General features: G+C 42.1%; 1 protein-coding gene across 3 annotated transcripts in view; it reads left to right on the top strand.

The window, feature by feature from the left end:
• Positions 1–2784: 2784 nt before the first annotated feature.
• Positions 2785–16895, top strand: part of creb5 (cAMP responsive element binding protein 5) — a 323604-nt gene continuing 309493 nt past the window's right edge. Inside the window, exon 1 of one of the 3 annotated variants that reach the window (XM_008117034.3) lies at positions 2785–2913. The gene's annotated coding sequence lies outside the window, so the exon portion shown is untranslated. Of the gene's footprint in view, positions 2914–4357; positions 6779–16895 lie in introns of those variants that run through there. The other 2 variants (XM_062958231.1, XM_008117035.3) reach the window with 2 other exon arrangements.

Genomic DNA, 16895 nt, shown 5'->3' with positions numbered 1-16895 from the left:
AAAATAATTGCCCATGCCTGCTGTAACCCTATATCCTGATCAGCCTTACAGATGACCAGGAATACCGCTGTCTTGTCTGGATTCAATATCAATTTGTTCGCCCTCATCCAGACCGTCACAGCTGCCAAGCACCACTTCAGAACCTGAACAGCCTCCTTAGCTGTAGATGGAAAGGAGTGATAAAGTTGGACGTCATCTGCGTACAGATGACATAAAACTCCAAAACTCCGGATGATCTTCCCCAGCGGTTCCATGTAGATGTTAAACAATATGGGAGATAATACTGAGCTCTGCAGGACCCCACAAATCAATGGTTGTGGGGCCGAGCAGGTGTCTCCCAACATCATCTTCTGGGAAAGACCCTCCAGGAAGGACTGGAGCCACCATAAAACAGTGTCCCCAAGCCTCATTCCCATGAGGTGTCCCAGAAGGATACCGTGGTCTGTGGTACAGAAAGCCATTGAGAGGTCTAAGAGAACAAACAAGGATACACTCCCCCTGTCGAGTTTCCTACACGGATCATCCATTAAGGCAGTGGTTCTCAACCTGTGAGTCCTCAGGTATTTCAGCCTACAACTCCCAGAAATCCCAGCCAGTTTACCAGTTTTTAGGATTTCTGGGAATTGAAGGCCAAAACATCTGGGGACTCACAGGTTGAGAACCACTGCATTAAGGAGACCAAGGCTGTTTAAGTTCCATGACCCGACCTAAATCCAGACTGAGACGGTTCCTCAGTCATCCTCAGAGGCTGTGAGGAAATCTAAGCGAGGGAGGTTTATATATCTGTGGAAGGTCCAGGGTGGGAGAAGGAACTCTTGTCTCTTGGAGGCCAGTGTGAAAGTTGTAATTAATCAGTTGGCATTATAACTCTATCTTGAATTTTATTAGGTCCCTTTTATTCGGATATTTTAACTGATGATGTTTTTTTTATATTGCTGCTGCAGTCCCCCCCACCAATGAAGTCGACTGAATTATACTTGGTGGTTGATTGATATTATTACCACTATATTAATTCCTGTTTTATTGTTTTACTGTGTGTTTTTTGTATATTGTGCAATGTATTTATGCTGTTGTTTTTGTAAATTATGCTGGTCGGACCTTGCCCCGTGTGAGCCGCCCCGAGTCCCCGTGGGGAGATGGTGGCGGGGTATAAAAGGTAAAGGTAAAGGTTCCCCCTGACGTTAAGTCCAGTCATGTCTGACTCTGGGGATTGGTGCTCATCTCCATTTCTAAGCCGAAGAGCCGGCGTTGTCTGTAGACACCTCCAAGGTCATGTGGCTGACATGACTGCATGGAGCGCCATTACCTTCCCGCCGGAGCGGTACCTATTGATCTACTCACATTGACATGTTTTTGAACTGCTAGATTGGCAGAAGCTGGAGCTAACAGCGGGCGCTCATTCCGCTCCCGGGATTTGAACCTGAGGCCTTTCGGTCTGCAAGTTCAGCAGCTCAGTGCTTTAACACACTTCGCCACCGGGGTTCCCAGTGGCGGGATATAAATAAAGTTTTATTATATTATTATTATTACAGTAGAGTCTCACTTATCCAACACTTGCTTATTCAACGTTCTGGATTATCCAACACCTTTTTTGTTGTCAATGTTTTCAATACATTGTGGTATTTTGGTGCTAAATTTGTAAATACAGTAATTACTACATAGCATTGCTGCATATTGAACTTTTTCTGTTGAATTTGTTGCATAACATGATGTTTTGGTGCTTAATTTGTAAAATCATAACCTAATTTGATGTTTAATAGGCTTTTCCTTAATCCTTCCTTATTATCCAACATATTCGCTTATCCAACATTCTGCCAGCCCATTTATGTTGGATAAGTGAGACTCTACTGTATCACCTTGATTATCATTAATGGCCTTGCAAGCTTCATTCCTGCCTGGGGGAATCCTTTGTTCGGAGGTGTTAGCTGACCCTGATTGATTCATGTCTGTAATTCCTCTGTTTTCAGAGTGTTGTTCTTTATTTGACTATTTTAGCTGTGAAACTACCTCTCCCCATTTTGAAATATTCTGTACTTTAGCCCAGATCCATGTATTAGTCTCCTGTTTTTAACATTTTATGCTGTATGGTGATTTTTATGACTGTTTTATTGATGTTGACGTTTTATTGTTGGGACATTTGTTTTATCGTCTTGTTGCTGTTATTATATTGTTATGTCGGGCAAGGCCCCATGTAAGCCGCCCCGAGTCCCTTCGGGGAGATGGGGCGGGGTATAAAAATAAAGTTGTTATTATTATTATTATTATTATTATTATTATTATTATTATCTGTCCTGATTTTTGAGTTTTTTTAAATACTGGTAGCCAGATTTTGTTCATTTCCAAATGAATATAGATGAATATGTTGTATTCGTTTTATAGATCTACTCATTTAGCTATGGCAGTTTAAAGTGGTGTCAAACTGCGTTAATTCTACAGTGTAGATGCACCTTTTGACAACTGAGCCGGGCAAGTGGGGTGGGCTCGCTTTCCCTCCAGCCTCTTTCTAGCTTCCTTCCCTCCAAACCCATCAAGCCGGGAGATTGTTTCCAAGATGACTCACAGGACGAATGGCAACGCGTCCTGTCATCCATCCATCTATCCCCAGCCAGGCGGCAAACTCTTGCTTGCGCCGCTTCCCCTTCCCTACTCAGCCCTCCTCCCTTTGCCTTATTATGGAAAGCCGGTGGGCGGGGCCGAGCCTCCCCGAAGCCCCGCCCCTGTCCCTGGCCACGCCCCCGCCCCGTCCCCTTCCCTCCAAGCCGGGACCGCAATGATTTAGAAGTTCAGGAATCCCACGTGACGTCACGGAGGGGTGATGTAATGCTTCTCTAAATAGATCGTATTGTAACCTCCGCGCAGTCCAACGTGGTTCCTCCGCTCGGGCTGTTGGTCCCTTCTTCTTGCACTTGTTGGGTAAGTCCCGAAAAATACGAAGCGCTCCCAGCTTTGTGTTTGAATTTTGCTTTGGTTTTTCTCCCCCAAACTGTGCGGCGCTTAAAACTCGTAAAGTTCTGGCTTTTTGCAGGGAGATTTTAAAGAGCGTAACTTTATTTTGCTTGTCCGATTCAGCGACAGGGGAGGAAGGAGAAGAGAAACCCGGAGCTTGTGGAGAAAGAGGCAAAATAATAATAGTGAAGGGCACTTTCCCGCTTAGTTTTGTGTCTCGGGTTTGAGGGTCGCCGCTTTGGGCGACTGGGCTGGAAGATCTGGGAATGACACTTGCTTTTAAGTGTCATTTCATGGGAAGAAAACCTTTGGAGATCATCAACCTGGCGTGAAAGTTTGGAAGCGTTAGGTCATCGTTCGCTCAAGGAGTCGCCTAGAAAACAATCAGGAGGAATCCACGCGTGTTTCTCAATCGTGGGCTGAGTCCCTTCCCCTCCTAAAGGCGGTTTTAGAAGGGGAAGGCGCTCTGCATACTCTCAGGAACACTCTCTCCTTGCAATATCTTGTCGCCTTGTTTCCGGAGACCAACCAATCCAGCCCTGTCCCCTTTAAGCTATGATTAGCATTGAATAGCCTGGCAGCTTCAAAGCCCGGCTGTTTCCTGCCTGGGGGAATCCTTTGTTGGGAGGTGTTAACATTTGGGTTGTCAACAGTCTTTAGAAGGGGAAGGCGCTCTGTATATTCTCAGGAACACTCTCTCCTTGCAATATCTTGTCGCCTTGTTTCCGGAGACCAACCCAGCCCTGTCCCCTTTAAGACAAGATTAGCATTGAATAACCTGGCAGCTTCAAAGCCTGGCTGTTTCCTGCCTGTGGGAATCCTTTTGTTGGGAGGTGTCAACAATTGGGTTGCTGTGAGTTTTCCGGGCTGTATGGCGATGTTCCAGAAGCATTCTCTCCTGACGTTTTCTCAGGCATCCTCAGAGGTTGTGAGGTTTGTTGGAAACTCGGCAAGGGAGGTTTATATATCTGTGGAATAATGTCTTGTGAGGGAGAAAAAACGCTTGTTTATTTGAGGCAAGTGTGAATGTTTAGCAATGAATAGCCTTGCAGCTTCAAAGCTTGGCTGCTTCCTGCCAAGTTCTTTCTCCCACCCTGGACATTCCACAGATATATAAACCCCACTTTTCCTAGTTTCCAACAAACCTCACAACCACTGAGGATGCCTGGCATAGATGTGGGTGAAGCGTCAGGAGAGAATACTTATGGAACATCGCCATACAGCCCGGAAAACTCATAGTAACCCTGCGAGACGAAGTTTTTCATTAATTTGAGGTGTTGTCGAAGCCTTTCATGGCCAAAATCCCTGGAGTTGCTATGAGTTTTCCGGGCGGTATGGTGATGTTCCAGAAGCATTCTCTCCTGACGTTTCGCCCACATCTATGGCAGGCATCCTCAGAGGTTGTTGGAAACTAGACAAGTGGGGTTTATATATCTGTGGAAAGTCCAGGGTGGGAAAAAGAACTGTTGTCTGTTGGAGGCAAGTGTGATTGTAGCAATTGGCCAACTTGATTAGCATTTAATAGCCTGTCAGCTTTAAAGCCTGACTGTTCCTGTCTGGGGGAATCCTTTGTTGGGAGGTGTTAGTTATCCCTGATTGATTCATGTCTGTAATTTCCTTGTTTTCTGAGTGTTGTTCTTTATTTACTGTCCTGATTTGAGAGTTTTTAAAATTCTGGTAGCCAGATTTTGTTCATTTTGATGGTTTTCTCCTTTCTGTTGAAATTGTCCACACGCTTCTCTGTGTAGTCTGACATGGTGGTTGTGAGAGTGGTCCAGCATTTTTGTATTCTCAGATAATATACTGTGTCCAGGTTGGTTCATCAAGTGCTCTGCTATGGCTGACTACTCTGGTTGAGTTACCAGTATTAAAAAAAACTCTAAAATCAGACATGGTGGTTGTGTTGTCGGTCATGGTGGTTGTTACGACTTCATCAAGCTGGCAAGCAATGTGTGGAAAGAAATGCCCATCAATCCTGTACTGCAAGAGTTTGCCTTTCCCTAATTCTTCTAATATTTGATAGCTTTAGTATACTCAGGAATGGAAGTTTTGTAGTATAGTAAGTCTATACTTTGGTATGCCTTCTCCTAATTTCAATTGGTCAGCTTGATTAGCATGGAAGAGCCTGGTAGTTTCAAAGCCTGCCTGGGGGGAATCCTTTGTTGGGAGGTGTTAGCTGGTCCTTATCGTTTCCTGCCTTGTAGCTTCGAACCCTGGCTGCTTCCTGCCTGGGGGGGATCCTTTGTTGGGAGGTGTTAGCTGGTCCTGATTGTTTCCAGTCTTGTAGCTTCGAACCCTGGCTGCTTCCTGCCTGGGGGGATCCTTTGTTGGGAGGTGTTAGCTGGTCCTGATTGTTTCCAGTCTTGTAGCTTCGAACCCTGGCTGCTTCCTGCCTGGGGGGATCCTTTGTTGGGAGGTGTTAGCTGGTCCTGATAGTTTCCTGTCTTGTAGCTTCGAACCCTGGCTGCTTTCTGCCTGGGGGAATCCTTTGTTGTGAGGTGTTAGCTGGTCCTGATTGTTTCCTGTCTGGTAGCTTCGAACCCTGGCTGCTTCCTGCCTGGGGGAATCCTTTGTTGGGAGGTGTTAGCTGATCCTGATAGTTTCCTGTCTTGTAGCTTCGAACCCTGGCTGCTTCCTGCCTGGGGCAATCCTTTGTTGGGAGGTGTTAGCTGGTCCAGATAGTTTCCTGTCTTGTAGCTTCGAACTCTGGCTGCTTCCTGCCTGGGGCAATCCTTTGTTGGGAGGTGTTAGCTGGTCCAGATAGTTTCCTGTCTTGTAGCTTCGAACTCGGGCTGCTTCCTGACTGGGGAATCCTTTGTTGGGAGGTGTTAGCTGGTTCTGATTGTTTCCTGTATTGGTGCTTCGACCCCTGGCTGCTTCCTGCCTGGGGGAATCCTTTGTTGGGAGGTGGTAGCTGATCCTGATAGTTTACTGTCTTGTAGCTTCGACCCCTGGCTGCTTCCTGCCTGGGGGGATTCTTTGTTGGGAGGTGTTAAGCGGCGCTGATTAATTGTCAGGGTCGGTGGACACTTGTGTGCGTCTACACTGTCGAGTGAAGGCTTGCACTACCATGGCTGGATGCTATGGAACCCTGGGATGTGTAGTTTGGAGGGGAAGGTTAAATGATGGAAAAGCACAACTCCAGGGCCTGTCATGGGCTTAAGCGGCTGAGGGGAGAAAGGAAGGGGCCTGAGGCTGTTAGGAATGGTGGGAGTTGGAGTCCAAAACACCTGGAGGGCCCAGATTTCTGATCTGCACTGTAGAGTTAATGCAGTTAATAGAATCAGCCCCGCTCTTCCTCTGCTTTCCCGCACTTCTCTTTCGGGACTCCAAACTTTTCGGCTGCGGCTTGTAAAAAGCCCAGGATCCCGGCGCTGTTGTATCTCTATCTATTTGGTTGCTAGGCGGTTGCCTGGCTCTGCTCCGCACCCTCCTCTTTTCGCCCCCCGAGACCCGGTCGCCCCCGCCCGCCCGAGCTGACATTATCTTTGGGAGCCCGGGCCACATGACGTCATGCTGCAGGCGAGCGGGGCTGATTCAGAGGCGCGGAGAGCGGGGCTCGTGGGGAAGCGGAGCCGGAGAGGCTGAGCCCGAGCAGCAGGCTCACCTGGGACGAGCCTCAATCACTTGGGTCCTTGGCTGGGAAGGAAGGAGGGCAGGAAGATCTCTCCGCGCCACGCGGCTTTCTCCCGCGGGAGAGCTTCAACGCGTGGGCGGGGGAATACCTGCTGTGTCCTGCGTCCCGATCGCCTCTTGCAACTTCCCGGCAGCAAAGGCAGGCGTTGCTTTCTTGCCTTCCTCCCAAGCCGGCGCTGTTTCACGAAGGGAGCAGGTAAGGAACGCTTAAACTTTCCGCGTCGGGATGAGAAAAAGTTTCTGCCAAGTTGCAATGATCGCGAAACTGAGTTTCCTAGGACTGATTCCCTTCCTCACTCCTTCCTTCTTTCGTTATTACTAGTCTCGCTTATCCAACCTCCACTTATGCAGCGTTCTGGATTATCCAACGCAGTTGGCCTTTTAGTAGTCAATATATTTTTTAGTCAATGTTTTCAATACATTGCAATGTTTTGGTGCTAAATTCGTAAATACAGTAATACATAACATTACCGTGTCCTGAACAGCTTTTTCTGTCAGATTTGTTGTATAACATGATGTTTTGGTGCTTAATTTGTAAAATCATAACCTAATTTGATGTTTAATAGGCTTTTCCTTAATTCCTCCATATTATCCAACATATTCACTTATCCAACGTTCTGCCGGCCAGTTTATGTTGGATAAGTGAGACTCTACTGTATTATTATTTTTTCATGTCAGGAGCGATTTGAGAAACTGCAAGTCCTTTCTAGTGTGAAAGAATTGGCCCTCTGCGAGGACGTTGCCGTCCTTGCAGACCTCACAACCTCTGAAGGTGCCTGCCATAGATGTGTGTGAAACGTCAGGAGAGAATGCTTCTGGAACATGGCCATACAGCACGGAAAATACACAACAACCTTGTGATTCCAGCCATGAAAGCCTTCCACAACATGTTGCCCTCTGCCTAGGACATTGCCTCTGCTACCCTGTTTCCCCAAAAATAAGACGGCCTCTTACATTACTTTTTGCTCCCAAAGATGTGCTAGGACTTATTTTCAGGGGATGCCATACTTTTCCATTTATTGTTGAACCAAAAAAAAAAAGAAAAGGAAATTTATTATATACTGTCCAGTAGTTGTCATCACCAACCAGCATGACCAGACAAACTATCTGGAATTTCTTGTTACTACCACTATTTCCATGTACAACAATCTATGATACATACATTTATCGATCCTGCATGCTCTGGTGTTCTGTTCGGCGGGCAAGCTTCCAAACAAAAAGTTTGCTAGGTCTTACTTTCAGGGGAGGCCTTATATTTAGCAATTCAGTAAAAACCTAGGTCTTATTTTCAGGAGATGTCTTCTTTTCGGGAAAACAGAGTAGAACCTTGCCGTCTGCTAGGATGTTTATTTATTTATTTACCATATATATATCCCACCTTTCTCAACCCCTGGGGGGAACTCCAGAGGCTTACAAACCGCACTACATAGTGCCTGCAGCATAAAACATGAGAAAGTTAAGATTAAAATGAGCATACATAAAAACATATTTAAATACAATCCAATGTTAAGACACCGCATCCAAAAAGCAAGGTCTAAGGCCTATCCAGAGTCAATGGCACGATTTCAAGGAAACTTCTTGCACATCTACTTCTCAAAGGCTTGCTCCCAAAGGCAAGTTTTAACTCTCTTCCTGAAAGCCAGGAGGGAGGGGGCTGACCTGACTTGGGAAGGAGTTCCACAACCAAGGGGCCACCCTATCTCTCATCCTCACCAACCACGCTTATGAAGGTGGTGAGACCGAGAGTAGGGTCTTCCCAGATGATCTTAGACTCTGAGGTGATTCATAGGAGAAGATACGTTCAGACAGGTAGACTGGGCCGGAACCGTTTAGGGCTTTGTAGGCTAAAGCCAGCACTTTGAATTAAGCTTGGAAGACTTTGCTGTCTGCAAGCCTTCTATGTTGGAAACCGCCTTGAGTCCCCTTCGGAATATAAGTAGGATAAATAAATAAATAATACGTAAGAACATTGCCCAGGGGATGCCTGGATGTTTTGATGTTTGTGAGAGGCTTCTCTCATGTCTCCGGATGGGGAGCTGGAGCTGACAGAGGGAGCTCACTCATTCTCCCTGGATTCGAACCTCCGACCTGTCCTGTCCGTCAGTGGTCCTGCCGTCACAAGGGTTTAACCCATTGTGCCACCGGGGGCTCCTATTCCTGGTTATAATATTAATAATAACAACACTTCATTTGTATACCGTCCTATCTCCCTGAAGGGACTCAAGACGGTTTTCAACACATAAAGCAAACATTAAATTGCCAAAAAGAGATCCACACAGACAATCCATCAAAATAAACACATCCAGCAATATAACACAACCCAATTTAACTTAAACGAACCAAATAACAAAAATTGAAAGCATCATAAATAGCCAAAATCCTGTTAAAACATACTAAAATATATATTAAAAGCCCATTTCATTGTAGCTCCATCCAGTAGAGGTTCAGCAAACCAATGGCCAGGATTATAAAATGAACGTGGCCAACTATTAAAGGGTTGGGCACGGGATAATGCAGTAGCGTATCAAAGGGCCAGGGAAGTGGACCCAGCACAGGACAGAGTGCTTAGGGACTGGGCCTAGGGACTAGTCATTCTCACAAATTTGCTGGCACATCCAGGTTTTCTGGGCACACAGAAGACTGGGCAACTTGGGGTGTCGTAAGTTCCCTATAAGTAGCTCCAGTTAGAAGCCTGTCTGCCAACAGGTAGTCAAAACTATTAGAAGACAAGCCAGCAAATACATTGAGACATGGCTGTGATTATCTTTCTTTCCTAGCCCTTCTTTCCTCTCTCTTTCCTTTCTTCCTGCGTCTTTCTATCTTTCCTTCTTTCTTTTGTTTCCTGGTTAGTCAAAACCGTTCTAAGATAACTTGGCAATAATATTGTGCCATGCCGACGATTCCCTTCCTTTCTTCCTTTTTTCTTTTCCTTCCTGGTGAATCAAAGCTGTTCCAAGACAAGTTGGTAACAGTATTGTGACATGCCAGTGGTATCTTTCTTGAAAAGCCTCACACTGATGTCTCTGAAGGGCCTTCCTCACCCACACCCCACAAACTATGGAAAATCAAGCATGCTTTGGGTTGCTGTGAGTTTTCCGGGCTGTATGGCCATGTTCCAGAAGCATTCTTTCCTGACGTTTTGCCTGCGTCTATGGCAGGCATCCTCAGAGGTTGTGAGATCTGTTGGAAACTAGGTAACGCATTGGTGGCACAGTGCGTTAAAGCGCTGAGCTGCTGAACTTGTGGACCAAAAGGTTCCAGGTTCAAATCCCCGGAGCGGAGTGAGCACCCACTGTTAGCCCCAGCTCCTGCCTACCTAGCAGTTCGAAAACATGCAAATGTGAGAAGATCAATAGGTACCGCTCCAGCGGGAAGGTAAGGGCGCTCCATGCAGTCATGCCGACCACATGACCTTGGAGGTGTCTATGGACAACGCCGGCTCTTTGGCTTAGAAATGGAGATGAGCACCAACCCCCAGAGTCGGTCACGACTGGACTTAACGTCAGAGGAAAACCTTTACCTTTACCTATATCTGTGGAAAGTTCAGGGTGGGAGAAAACTCACAGCAACCCAGTGATTCTGGCCATGAAAGCCTTCGACAACACAAGGATACTCTAACATATATTTGCCATTGGATTTGTGACTTGGGAATAAGTAATATTAGGTCAGCAAGTGACAACAGCAACAGAGAGAGAATTGGGATGATTCCCTCAAAGTTTAAAGCAAGCCTTGTTTGAACCTTAGATTACAACTATAACATCCAGAGTTAGAATCCCCACTCAGCTATGGAAACACACTGGGAGAATCGCACTGTCTCAGCCTCAGAAAATCCTGAAATGGACTTGAAAGCACACCACAATCTTGAAATTTGGTGTGTCTCAAGAAAGCTTTTTTATGGGAGGAAACTCTGGCAAACAAAGTAAATCAACCAGGTTGACTGGCTATTGCAATGAAGAGTGTGACATGTTACTGTATTTGTATATTTATTAACATACAATGTGTGTTATTTACATCATTTCAGTATAGATTCTTTTAGCTGGTGCTGCAAGTGGTGGAGTTTGTCCAAGTTTTCAAAGCTGTTTGCTATTTGCCACTGAGATTAAATTTTCAGCAAGACCTTAAAAGGGGGGCAGCTGAGAGAAAGGGGGAGGAGAGTGAGAAGCCGAACTCCGTCTTAGGGCCTTTTATCCTTGTGCAGGTTGCAAAGCCCCAGAGAAAAGTGTGATTAAAGATCAGCAATAAGTGATTAGTGGTTTTATTCAAACTGTTACCTCTGACCAGACGCACACATCACAGGATTAAGAGGCGCTTTTAGATAAATGCTCATTAGTGGAAGGGGGAGAAATCAAAGATAATAGGCAGGCATAGAGAGACAACTTTCCAGGAAAATCATTCCCGTCTTTGGAATAATAAGCTCCATTCACAGAAAGGCACTTTAATTGAAAAGTTGCTTTTATCTTGTAAATCAAAGTTCGAGGTGGAAGTCCACTGGAGCTATTATAACCTAGATTTTCCCATATCCACGGGACGTAGATTATCTTAGTTGTGATATTTCTTTTTCACATAAAGAAACAATTGGGATCTTGAAAGAAATCCAGCATTCCAACTCCAAATTTCATAAAGTACCTACTTTGAACATAGCAGGAGAAACCTGTTGTCGCCAAAGTATATAGTACAACATATTTTTGGAGAAGTATGGTTCTGAATTATGAATGAACTCAGCATGTAGCAGCTTGCGTCGTGTCCTTCTGTGCTCTTAACAAAGTTGCTTCTGCCCCAGGTTTGAGGGTAACACTTCTACCCATTTTTTGTCCCTATTTTCTGTGTCACTTCAAAGGGTACTGGAAAAGTTATTGTCACCTCTTAAACAAATAGAGAGGAGTAAAAGAAAGGGCAATCGGTGGCAAGAATGACAATCTTGCGCCTTCGGTTAACTTAATGGATTCTAATAGAAGATCTACTTGAAAACTTGAATAGTCTTGCATTCAAAACCATCAGTTCAAACAGATTTTCACTATTTGGAAAGAAGGAAAGGGGAAGAAAAGTAGTTGACGTGAAGACTGAATGTAAGACTTGATAACTGTAATTTTCTTTCCAACTTTTGATTGTCTACTTTTTATATACAGTAGGATCTTGCTTATCCAACATAAACGGGCCGGCAGAACGTTGGATAAGCGAATATGTTGGATAATAAGGAGAGATTAAGGAAAAGCCTATTAAACATCAAATTAGGTTATGATTTTACAAATTAAGCACCAAAACATCATGTTATACAACCAATTTGACAGAAAAAGTAGTTCAATACACAGTAATGTTATGTAGTAATTACTGTATAGTAGAGTCTCACTTATCCAATACTCGCCTATCCAATGTTCTGGATTATCCAATGCATTTTTGTAGTCAATGTTTTCAATACATCGTGATATTTTGGTGCTAAATTCATAAATACAGTAATTACTACATAGCATTACTGTGTATTGAACTACTTTTTCTGTCAAATTTGTTGTTAAACATGATGTTTTGGTGCTTAATTTGTAAAATCAAACCTAATTTGATGTGTAATAGGCTTTTCTTTAATCCCTCCTTATTATCCAACATATTCGCTTATCCAACGTTCTGCTGGCCCGTTTATGTTGGATAAGTGAGACTCTACTGTATTTACAAATTTAGCACCAAAATATCACAATGTATTGAAAACATTGACTACAAAAATGAGTTGGATAATCCAGAATGTTGGATAAGTGAGACTCTACTGTATATTACCGTGTTATTGTATGTATACAGATTATAGAGGGCTAAGATATACAACATAAGTTATTTTAAAATATTCTTGTTACATTAAATACCACTAGTTGCATTTATAGGTCACATTTGCATTGTGTTTAGATTTTGTTCTCTTTAAAAAGAGAGCTGAATCCAGGTTAGCTTCTCACTTTTGATACGTTAAGAAAAAAAAGAGAATAAGTGTAATACCATGCCTACTAGGTCTCCTATAAAGTACCTTTAATATCTGTATCTAGACATTGTGTTTTTTAAGTTAAACATAAGCAGAATCTACTTACAGATTCCCCGTATCTTTCTTTCCCTGTATTTCACTTCTAAGACAACTGAAGTTGTCAGATCCTGCTACATCTTGAAAGCTAAGCAGGATGAACCATGGTTGCCTTGACTGGGAGACCATTAATGAATAGGCTCTTTTTCTGACGGAGTTGGCAAAACCACCTCTGATTTTTTATTGCCTAAGAAAACCCTATGAAATTCATGGGGTTGTCATAAGTCAACAGGCGGCTTAAAGGCACATACACACATCTTATTTTCCGATCTTTGAGCTGGTTCGTAATTCACAGAATAATATACCCAACATGTATCAATATATTACACTATCTTGCCTTTATTTATGCTCCTTTTCTATTATGCCTTTCCTCGCAGAAGGTTGTAAGGTTTTCCGCACTCAAATGTTATGCTCACAACTATCCTGTGAAGTAGAGAAATCAGAGAAGTAGAGAAATCAGTTCCATGCTAGCAAAAAATGAATGAGCCATGTATGTATTTCAGAAAGAAATGTGGTTGTGATCACTTAGACATGTTTAGTTGTCCTTGTAAAAATGTAGTTACATTTTGGAATTTGTCATCTTTGAAACAATTTGTCGTCCTTCTTCATGCTAGATCTGTTGCTTGGCAGTACCTATGCCACTATATAAATATTTATCAACCATTTGTTGCTATACTCTAGTGGAAAATCCTTGTAGCAGTAAAGGGAGAATCTTGATGAGTCATTGTATTCAATTAGACTTATTTTCAGGTGTAATCACAGTATATGTGGGCCTAGGAGTATGCTACAATAGAGTGCAGCTTTTTGATAAATATTAGGTGTGTTGTCATTCCTCTTTTCTGGCAGCTTGACTTAAGTAAGCACAAATGAATCTGCACACCTGAACTTAATGCACAAAATCAAATCCTTTTGAGATATAGATGTGAGAAGAACTTCAGCACAGTTCAGAATTTTAAAAGCCTATTCCTTCTAAGAATAAATAATTAAAGTACCATGTTTTGAAAAAGTTTAGGATAATCTCTCATGCCTTAAAAAGTAACTTTTCTGCTGCAGTCAAATAACTAACTCCAGTTGACTATCTGAAGAGTTTTGTGCAGGCCTCACAACTTAACCATATGTCTTTACTAATATCTGCCTTTAAATAAAAGCCTAGCTTGGCTTCATCTGAAATTTCAAACTATCGTACTCACTGAAGAAAAAGCAAATTAGTTTGAGTTGTGCAACATTTAAAAAGTTCTATCAACATTTCTGTTCTTTTACCAATGTGCTTTAATTCCCAATCGTTAAATCACTCCAGTTTGGTTAATTGAAGCTATTACCTCCAACAATTTTGATTTTAATTGTTCGACGGCTGTGGTTACATTTCAAATTGCATAAAACTGCAAGAAAAATATTTGAAATCCGCATTCTATAGCCAGCTTAATCTTCCTCCCTTTTTGTTTTACTCTGCTAATATTTTGAATGAGTGATCTTACCTTGTATTTTGGTTTGTGCTTGCACGCTTTTTCTTACATGTAGATTTTTAAAATTAACAAGATGGTAATTACTGTAGCTAAAATGAAGACTTTTATATTATTACAAAGCAAACTGTTGCTAGTTCAGGGCCAATCCTGGCTTGTTATGCAGTTTGATTACTTTAACTGTGGCCATCCATGTAGAATGAGGAATTTATTCTGCTATATAGTGTATGGTAGAAGTTACAATTTAGACTGCCATTCCACAATGTAAATTTGACTACATCCCATTGAAGTCAATACAGTCATGTACAGGATTATTACTTTAGTTTTTCATATGTAGAACATTACCAGACCTAATATCTCTAGGGTTCATTTCGAGGATGGTATAATACATGACCCAAGAACTTCTTTAAGGACTACTTGTGAAAGCATGACAAAATCCGAAGTAAAATAATCAGCATTTCCCCTTCGAGTAGTAATTTAATTCCATTTAGAATGGTGAATCATTACTTTGGCCCAGTTTTGTCAGATGCAAAATGTAATGCTAGGTATGAGATTCTATATTAACAATATAACTTTAGGGCAATATGTACAATTTCCCTAAATTAATCTATTACTTTAATAGACAGAATCAGATGCCAAACACACATTCCTAACTTTTCAGGCTTGTACTAAAAGTTACACTAACATGTTATTTGCTTTGATTGAGACATGTTTTTCTAGATTGGCTAAACTGGCACGAGGAAGCTGTTTTTGCACGCCTAAGTATCTTTACATTTCGATTTAAACTGATTTCTTCAGCATACACTGAGAATTATAGTCATTATTGTACTATATTGTACTTTTTCTGGATAAAAAATAAGCCATTTAATCAATTTGTTGGATCACTGACAACATATATTCTGGATTAATATGAGTATTGGCCATATTATATAGATATGCTCTGAGGAATTATATGAAAGTAATTGCTTTCAAATAAATGCATATTTTAAAAAAACTTTTTAATAGGCATTATTATAATGAAATAGGGTTGTGAGTTGATTCACAATTATTGTATAATTTTTTCACATATGTGTAGTTCTTTGAGTGTTCATATTTACACTAAAGCTTATGAGCTAAATCTATAAATTGAAGTTATTATGGTCATTATCCCTCATCTTTAATGTTGCTTGGTTCAATGCTCAAACTATATTGACCAGTTTTTACCATGGCATCGTTATGAATACTTTCACATGTATGCCATGGAGAGCCAGCATCATATGGTTTTCTTTGCTCAGCCCCAGTCAGCCATCTGGAAGATGAATTTTGAACCAGTTGTTTCCAAGAACTTTTCAAAGGCAATCTCATGTTCTCTTACTCAATTAAAAGCTGGCATTCTAATTTTAGATTGCGATTTTTGGGTCTGCCATTGGTAACTGGAAAAATATTTGTTTATCTGGGGTTGTCCAAAAGGGTGTAGTCAGCTCTATTTCATATGCTCTAAAATTGAGAATTACAAACAATAAGAAATACATGAGATGTTTGCTCTGTAGATAATTAGGTTTTCAAATTAAAGCATCTAAAGTCAAATATAATTTTCTGAACTTATAATAATCTGTTTTCCTACTAATACAAGAAGTCCCCAAGTTATGAGCAAGATAAATTCTGTAAGTTTGTTTTTAAGTTGAATTTGTATGCAAGTTAGAACAGGTACATTTTTAAAGTGTAACTCCAGCTATATATAAAAGAAAAGGTAAAGGTTTTCCCCTGACATTAAGTCTAGTCGTGTCCGACTCTGGGGGTTGGTGCTCATCTCCATTTCTAAGCCGAAGAGCTGGTGTTGTCCTTAGACACCTCCAAGGACATGTGGCCTGCATGACTGCATGGGGCGTCATTACCTTCCTGCCGGAGCAGTACCTATTGATCTACTCACATTTGCATGCTTTTGAACTGCTAGGTTGGCAGAAGCTGGGGCTAACAGCGGGAGCTCACCCCACTCCCCGTTTTCGAACTGCTGACCTTTCGGTGAGCAAGTTCAGCAGCTTAGCTTTTTAACGTGCTGCACCATCGGGCCTTCTCTCTCTCTCTCTCTCTCTCTCTCTCTAGATAGAGAGATCTTGTTTGGTATTTAAATAGCCGTATTAAAACAATGTAGTCTTTGGGCATGATTCAATGGGTTGGTATTATCTTCACCTCTCTGTAGGATTTGTAATAGAAATATCTAGCCTGCTCATTTGTTATGGTCTCCCTTGGACCTTCTTCTCCAGGCGTCTGGAAAAATGTATCTTTGAATGACAGGGAGCTAAGAATAAGGCTATATTTCAGAGAATATAAAAGGGAATTAAGACATGGCTATATTTCAGAGAATAGGAAATTGAATTAAACAAATTTCCTAACTATTCTCTCCAACATCTCAACTATAAACACACTTACTGGGAAGACTGCCTACTGGAACTAGGCAGTATTACAATATAAATTCACAGATTTGCAAGTTTTATAGCATTATGATTAGCTCTTTAATGGACGAGAAAATATTTCCGAAATCCTTGGACCACATTTTGTCCATCTCTATCCCATATGTTCTCTGGCTTGTGGGTCAAATGACAGTGTGATATTGCAGTTTCATTGCTCTAAAGCACTGCTCCCAACCCTTGATCCTCCAGATATGTTGACATCAACCCTAGAAGCTCAAGCCATTATGGGCAATGGCCAGGGGCTCCTGAATCTCCAAAACATCTAAAGAGCCGAAGTTTGAGAATCGCCTTTGCGAAGGAAGTAAATTTTCATGAGAACTTTCAAGAGGTGGCATGAAATAGCTAGAAAGT

Source organism: Anolis carolinensis, chromosome 6 (genome assembly GCF_035594765.1).
Source record: "Anolis carolinensis isolate JA03-04 chromosome 6, rAnoCar3.1.pri, whole genome shotgun sequence".
In the NCBI taxonomy this organism is placed as follows: Eukaryota; Metazoa; Chordata; class Lepidosauria; order Squamata; family Dactyloidae; genus Anolis; species Anolis carolinensis.
Note: the sequence above shows the minus strand (reverse complement) of the source record. Positions and strands in the feature narration are given on the sequence as shown.